The sequence below is a fragment of the Lontra canadensis genome, unplaced genomic scaffold, assembly GCF_010015895.1.
Source record: "Lontra canadensis isolate GAN:19392208 unplaced genomic scaffold, GSC_riverotter_1.0 scaffold16, whole genome shotgun sequence".
Taxonomy (NCBI): Eukaryota; Metazoa; Chordata; class Mammalia; order Carnivora; family Mustelidae; genus Lontra; species Lontra canadensis.
Window position 1 is genome coordinate 11,505,873 of NW_022631010.1, and position 6,937 is coordinate 11,512,809.

General features: G+C 45.0%; 1 pseudogene; it reads left to right on the forward strand.

Moving 5' to 3' along the window:
• Positions 1 to 5,719: 5,719 nt before the first annotated feature.
• Positions 5,720 to 6,634, forward strand: LOC116868796 (annotated as a pseudogene).
• Positions 6,635 to 6,937: the final 303 nt, after the last annotated feature.

The window sequence follows — 6,937 nt, forward strand, 5'->3', positions numbered from 1 at the left end:
CTTCCCTCGCCTACAGTCTGATGAGACATTATCTGACTCACTTTTATTCCTACAGATTTGGTAGGAGCCTACAGTAAGCTAGAAAGGAAAGATCATTGAGAACCACCCCTGACTTTCAAGCCCAAATAGCTCTGAATAATATCTGGCATAGAGTGTGTGCCTAAAAAAATGTCTGCTGGACTCAAAGCCAGTGTGCAAGTTTTTGTTAGGAAGCTGATCAACGCATTGTTGGTGTAGCTGCTGGTTTGCCTCAACGAGCTGACCAGTATCCCTGCTGGCTTTTAAGCCACGAGGATAGCCCACTCAGCTATAAGCGGAGATGGAACAGGTTAATTCAGGTGTAGGGCACAATCTCAAGAAGTACTGGGGCTGCCCTGTTTCCAGACCCGAAATTCCATGATAAGTGAATTACTTTGGGGGAAAATACTGTCTTCCCAAAAGGATTCCTCTGGGGAGCAGATCCTAGAAGATCTCATATGCTTACAGCACTCTGGGCTTTTCTCTTTGTCTTCTAATCTCTTGACTGATGTAAATTAAAAAAAAAAAAAATTTTTTTTGTTTTGTTTTTTAAAGATTTATTTATTTATTTGACAGACAAAGATCACAAGTAGGCAGAAAGGCAGGCAGAGAGAGAGAGAGGGAAGCAGGCTCCCTGCTGAGCAGAGAGCCTGATGCGGAACTTGATCCCAGGACCCCTAGATCATGACCTGAGCTGAAGGCAGCGTCTTAACCCACTGAGGCACCCAGGCACCCCAAAATTGTTTTTTGAGCTAGATACGATCTTTATTGGGAACCAGTGTACAGATTAAGAAACTAAGGCTCTGTCATCCTGACTTTGAGAAAAGGGCCTTTTAAGAAATTTGGCTCAGGCGGGAGCCTGGGTGGCTCAGTTGGTTAAGGGTCTGACTTTGGCTCAGGTCATGATCCTGGGGTCTTGGGATCGAGCCCCTCAGCAGGGAGCCTGCTTCTCTCTCTCTCTTTCTCTCTCTCTCCCTCTGCCCCTCCCCTGCTTGTGTGCTTTCTCTGTCTCTCTCTCGCTCGCTCACTCACTCGCTCACTCGCCTACTCTCAAATAAATAAGATCTTTAAAAATAAATAAATAAATAAATAAATTTGGCTCATGCATTCCAGAACAGGTAGCATTCAGAGTGTGGATTTATTTTGCAGAGCAGTACCCTTACTAACTGAAGAAGTTAGAGAGCGGGACGTCCCAGGCCACCTGGATTGGAAGCCAGAAGGGGAGTCCATACAAGAGCACCCAAAGAACTTTTGCATGGCTCTCTGTGGGGGCATCATGAATAATTTAGTATATTCTTCTCTTTTTTAAAGGCTTTATTTATTTGACAGAGAGGGAGAGAAAGAGAGAAAGCACAAGCAGGGGGAATAGAAGAGGGAGAAGCAGACTCCCCGCTGAGCAAGAAGTCTGATGCAAGACTCGATCCCAGGACCCCGGGATCATAACCTGAGCTGAAGGCAGACACTGACTGAGCCACCAAGGCACCCCTAGTAAATTACTCTTAAATTAAAAACAGAGTCTAGTCCTAGAGACCTAATATACATTACAGTGATTAGACAACAAATTGTGCCTTTAAACATTGAACTTGTTAAGAGACTAGATTTTAATTGTTCCCTGTGCTTGAAGAAATGATAATTACGTGGCTTTACACAGGTATTAGCTAACCCTATGTGACAATCATATTGCAACAGAAATGATCAAATCAGGGTTGTACACCTTAAACTTGTGCAGTGTTATGTGTCAGATATAGCACTGTAAAGAAAACGAAAGAGCCCAGACCCTAGAATAATGAAAGGATCTTAAGAACACACCTCATTTGGCAATGTCTGTGTATTCTGACGGAAGAGCTTCAAACACAGCTTTCTTTTCCTACCAGTTGGCAGCAAGTTCCCGTCCTTGCCGTCTCATCGGGGAGACCAGTATTTGTGTTTTCTGCTGCTCCCGATCAAGCTGACTTGACCAACTGGCTTGACTGAATGTCCTAACTGAAAAGTTTCTGTGCAGAACGTGTGGCTATAACCTCATTTCCAACACATTTATCTACACAGAGGCAGAAACCAGAGGTCTAAGAAGGAAGAATTGAAAGAATTACGGCTAAGGGTAAGTTCTTGACCAACTTGGAGTAAGAGGGATACGGAGCCGGAGCAGACATATGGGTAACAGACATTCCCTGGGTACCTTCTGCTCAGTAAGGCTCATCTTTGGGTCTGTGCCTTCGAGTAACCACACTCCATTCCACCCCTTGGCTTCTGGTCTTGCCTGACCTGGACTAGTCATTAGCTTCCTCTGTTAACACTATACCTTCAGCTTCCTCTTCTTGGGGTTCCTTGCCCGTCATTTTCTTCCTAACACTCACCTCACCCCAGCAATGACATTTCAGGGAAGTGCCACACCCCACCTGACCCAGATCCATTCCACTGTTCTCTTCCCCTAGGGGCTAAGAAACAGTTCTCAAAGTATCTGTGAACCCTGTTGATGGATAACAGCCCCTGTTTCAATGATAGATAGATAGGAATGTCATGATGGGTGCCCAGTGGAACCCATTTCATTGATGCAACATCCCATACTGCGTTTACACCTTCCTAACATATATTTGGGGGTGGTGTGAAAGGTGCTCCCAGCCGTGCCTCCCTCTGTGTAGACCTGCATTTTGCTTCTTTGCTCCTGCCAGGCAGAGGGGCACCAGGGAAAGAGAGGAGGACCAGGGGGATGGATACTGTCGTTTCGTTTTTTTGACCTTTCAGTTCTTTTTCTCTTTCCCTCAGGACTTGAGATAGACTCTGCCGGTGGTAGAATATAAAGCCTAAGTGTTAAGTCATCTGAAACCCTGGGTACAAGAATATTTTCCCAAGATACATCCATTCTGGGTCCAGTCAGATAATTATCGCAGCAGCTGTTTGCCTCCCCCCACCCACGTACCTCAGCCCAGCACTGAGTCATCTGCAGCCACAGTAGGGACCGTCCCTGGCCACCCCACTGCTCCCCACCTGAAGCAGGTGTGTCTCTCTTTCAAACAGTTGGAGGGCTTTCTTCAGCACCTCAGAAACTAGCTCAGCTCACCTGCAATGTGGCCAGGAAGTTGGGGATTTAATGCCACCAGGAGCAGCCTTCAACCAACAAGAACCTGAAATCAGCAGATAAACACCTCAGCTTCTTCATTTCCTGGGGTATATTCATCAGGGTTCTCCAGAGAAACAGAACCAATAGGAGATATAGATATAGTTAGAGACATGTTTTTATATACATGCATATATATATACATACTTATATTTGTTTATTGTAAGGAATTGGCTCACGCAATCATGGAGGCTAAGAAGTTCCACAATCAGCTGTCTGCAAGCTAGAGAGTCAGGAGAGTCAGTAGTTTAATTCCTGTCTGAGTCTGAAGGCTTGAGAACCAGGAGCCCTATAAATGTCAGTTGAGAGCAGAAGACTGTCTACTGTCCCAGCACAAAATCGGGCAGAGAAGACAAATTATCCCTTCCTCCCCCGGTTTGTTCTATTCAGGTATGGATGGATGGATAAGGCCCATCTACAATGGGCCAGGCAATCTGCTTCACTTGGGCTGCTCATTCAAATGCTAATCCCTTCCAGAAACACCCTCGTGGACATACCAGTAACCATGCTCAACCAAATCTGGGCATCCTGGGGTCTAGTCACATTGACACATGAAATTAACCATCCTGGGGGAACAAATCTGAAGCATGCTTTCTGCACCTGGGCCAATGGTAAAATCAGTTACTAGCTTTACATTTTGCTTTTAAATGGATACTGAGGAACTCTAGATAGGAAACCAGCTCAACAACTGATTTTAATTCTACCAAAGTACAATGTAGCATACAATTCTCAGTGTAGAACAGATTTTTAATAGTGTTTTTCTTTATTTAGAAAAATTACTTATGTGTAAAAAGTCAGGTTTCTCTGGTGATAACACCCCATAACAAACAAGTCCAAAATTTCAGTGGCTTAAAATAACAAACATCGATTTACTATCGCAGGTCTGCTGGTTGGCTGTGGTGTGATCATTTTCAGCTGGGCTGAGCTGAGCTGGACTGGATCCCAATTTATGAATCAGTTTTGAGGCTGCTCTACCTCCTCCTCCTCCTCCTCCACCTTCTTTTTAAGATTTTATTTATTTACTTGAGAGAGAGCCTGAGGGAGAGCACAGGGGAAGAGGGAGCAGCAGACTCCCTGCAGAGCAGAGAGCCCAGTAGGACCCCAGGACCCCGAGACCACAACCCCAGCCAAAGGCAGACACCTCACCGACAGAGCCACCCAGGCGTCCCTGTACCTTCTTCTGCACAGAACTTATGGCTGGAGGAACAACAGCTACCCAGAGCACCCTCTTCTCAGGACAGATGGTGGGAATGTAAGAGGCCAAGGCAAACCACACAAAAAATACAAATACATTTAAAGGCTCTGCTCAGACATCCCATGTCAAGTCTGCTCGCAAGCCATTGGTCAAAGAATGTCCTTGGGCTGAGAGCAGCAGCATCTGAGGAGAAGGGACATATACTATGCCTAGCAGAGTGGGAGGCACTGCACAAGAGCCAAGGGCAAGCATACGTAATCCTGTTACTTAAAAGGAATGAAGAATTGGAAATCTACCACAATATGGAAAATTTTAAACATAGCCAAAAGTAGACAGAATGTCATAATAATCCCTATCACGCAGCTACAACAGTCATCTCACTGCTAATCTTGCTTCTCTCCCCCTCACTCCCTCATTATTTTGAAGCAAATCCTGGATGAGTGTCTTTTAAGGGAAGAAAGTAAATCTGTATTTTTGCAGGGTGTGGGACATTATTTAGATCTCAAAGAATTTACAAAACAATGAAAGGGATTAACTGGTAAGTTAACTTGATGTGAAGTAAAGCATAAGAACACATTCAACAACACTGAGAGTCAATTCCAAGATGCTGTCATGGGCACTTTACACTGAATATTGATGTATTTTATATTTAACTGCCTGGTCTAGCTAAAATAATGAATACCACCAAATTCTAAAAGTAAATGCCAGCTCTTTAACTAGTTCATGAATCCTAGCAACAGATGAGGAGGAAGAAGAAGAAAAGAAAAATTGAAATAACAGTCTTTTAAGATGCAAACCAGTTACTTTATGTGTGCATGAGGATTGTATCGCTTTGGCCAAAACCTGGCTTCCTTGAGCTACTTTATTTTCATCTATTGGAACATTTTACAATATGAGACCACTACAAAAATAAGCTTGAAGGGAGTTACAAATGTCAAAGAAGCACAAAACTTCAACGAGTACAAAAATCAATATCCCAGAGAGTGTTTAATGAGAAGAACCATCACATCAATTTATTAAACCATCATTTTTAATTCATATTTAGAATAACCTCTTGGGGCACCGGGTTGGCTCAGTTGGTTAAGGGGCCAACTCTTGATTTCCCCTGAGATTGTGATTTCAGGGTGGTAAGATCAAGCCCCTCGGTGGGCTCCACACTGGGCGTGGAGCCTGCTTAAGATTCACTGTCCTTCTCCCTCTGCCCCTTCCCCTGGCCTTAAATAAATAAATTAATTAATTAATAAAATAATATCTCAATTTCTGAAGTGGCCAATGGGAATATATTTTTAAAGTCCTGTGGGGTTACACCACTAGTCAGTGGTGTGGTGCAGCCAGCCCTGTCATATTGTGCTTCATTGTCTATATCTTTCAACTCTGCTGTGTGATACTGTATGGGCCAGAGCATTTTATATGAGGCAGGTCTCTTGAATGTTGTAAAAGCCTTAGGAGAAGGGAAGTAGCTGGAGGTGGTCTCTGTGGTTGGGACCTGGAGACAGCATCCAGTGTCCAAGTGAGCATTGCTGTGACTGGGGACTCTGGCAGTGGCATGTGTTCCTTCATCAACACACTGTGTGGGGAACTGGGCAGGAGGAGGAGGCCTCAGCTCCCACTGGTGTGGTGAGGACCACCCAGATTCACACTTGCTACTCCTTCTCCCACTTTCCCAATGTGATATTGTGGGACACACACACACACACACACACACACACACACCCTTCTCAGCACAAGCGCTGCTGCCCTAAGCCCGGAGAACAATCTGGAGGAAATACCACTTAGCCAGTATAGCCTCTTCCAAACATTCAGCACAAATCTGGTGAAGCTTGCCAAAACCATCTAGGGCCTGAGACCTGGGTCCATCGTCTGGACCAAGGCGGACAGGGACCTCAGCACAAGTGCCCTATGGGAAGAACAAGTCCTGCAGAATATCCCAAAAATAGCCCAGAAACTCTCCAGAAGAAGTGGGTGTGTGAACACATCTCATCCCTGGTCTCTAGCCTTGAGCCCTTATTGCATGACTTCCCAGAGCTTAAGGACACCTTGCACAGGGACTTCTCTGATATCTGGTGCCATGTTCCCTGGAAAAATCTGTCCCACACCTGCGAGAAGATCATTAAAGACAAGGCTATCTCCCTACAGAAGAGAAGAGCCTTAGAGTGTTTTCAGGACACCGTTGGTGTCAAGATGAAGATGATGTGAGGTACTGTCCGAACGCCTACCACTCGCTCTTTGTTATGGATGACGATTCTCTCTCGCAGGTGGCCCAGATTATGGGGGGATGCCAGTGGACTAGGTCAGGGATGTCATGAAGTACCTGGATCTGTACACTCTCCCTCAAGTGAGTGGAAGACTGACTTGTTTAGTCATGAAGCACTTCTTAGCCTTCCTGGTTACATCCAATCCTTGGGTGACTATGTCATTCTCTGTTTTAGGTGGATGTAGCAAAGATGCTTCTTTGAGTTAGATACCAAGGAAATGAAGGCGATCCTGAGAAACCCTTTCCACCCATGAAAACTGGTTTGGGAATGGGTCCAGTAATAGGTCCGAGAGGACCTATTCTCCAGTGGAAGTCAGTTGTCTTGGGGTTCTCTTTCCAGTAGGATACCTTGTTT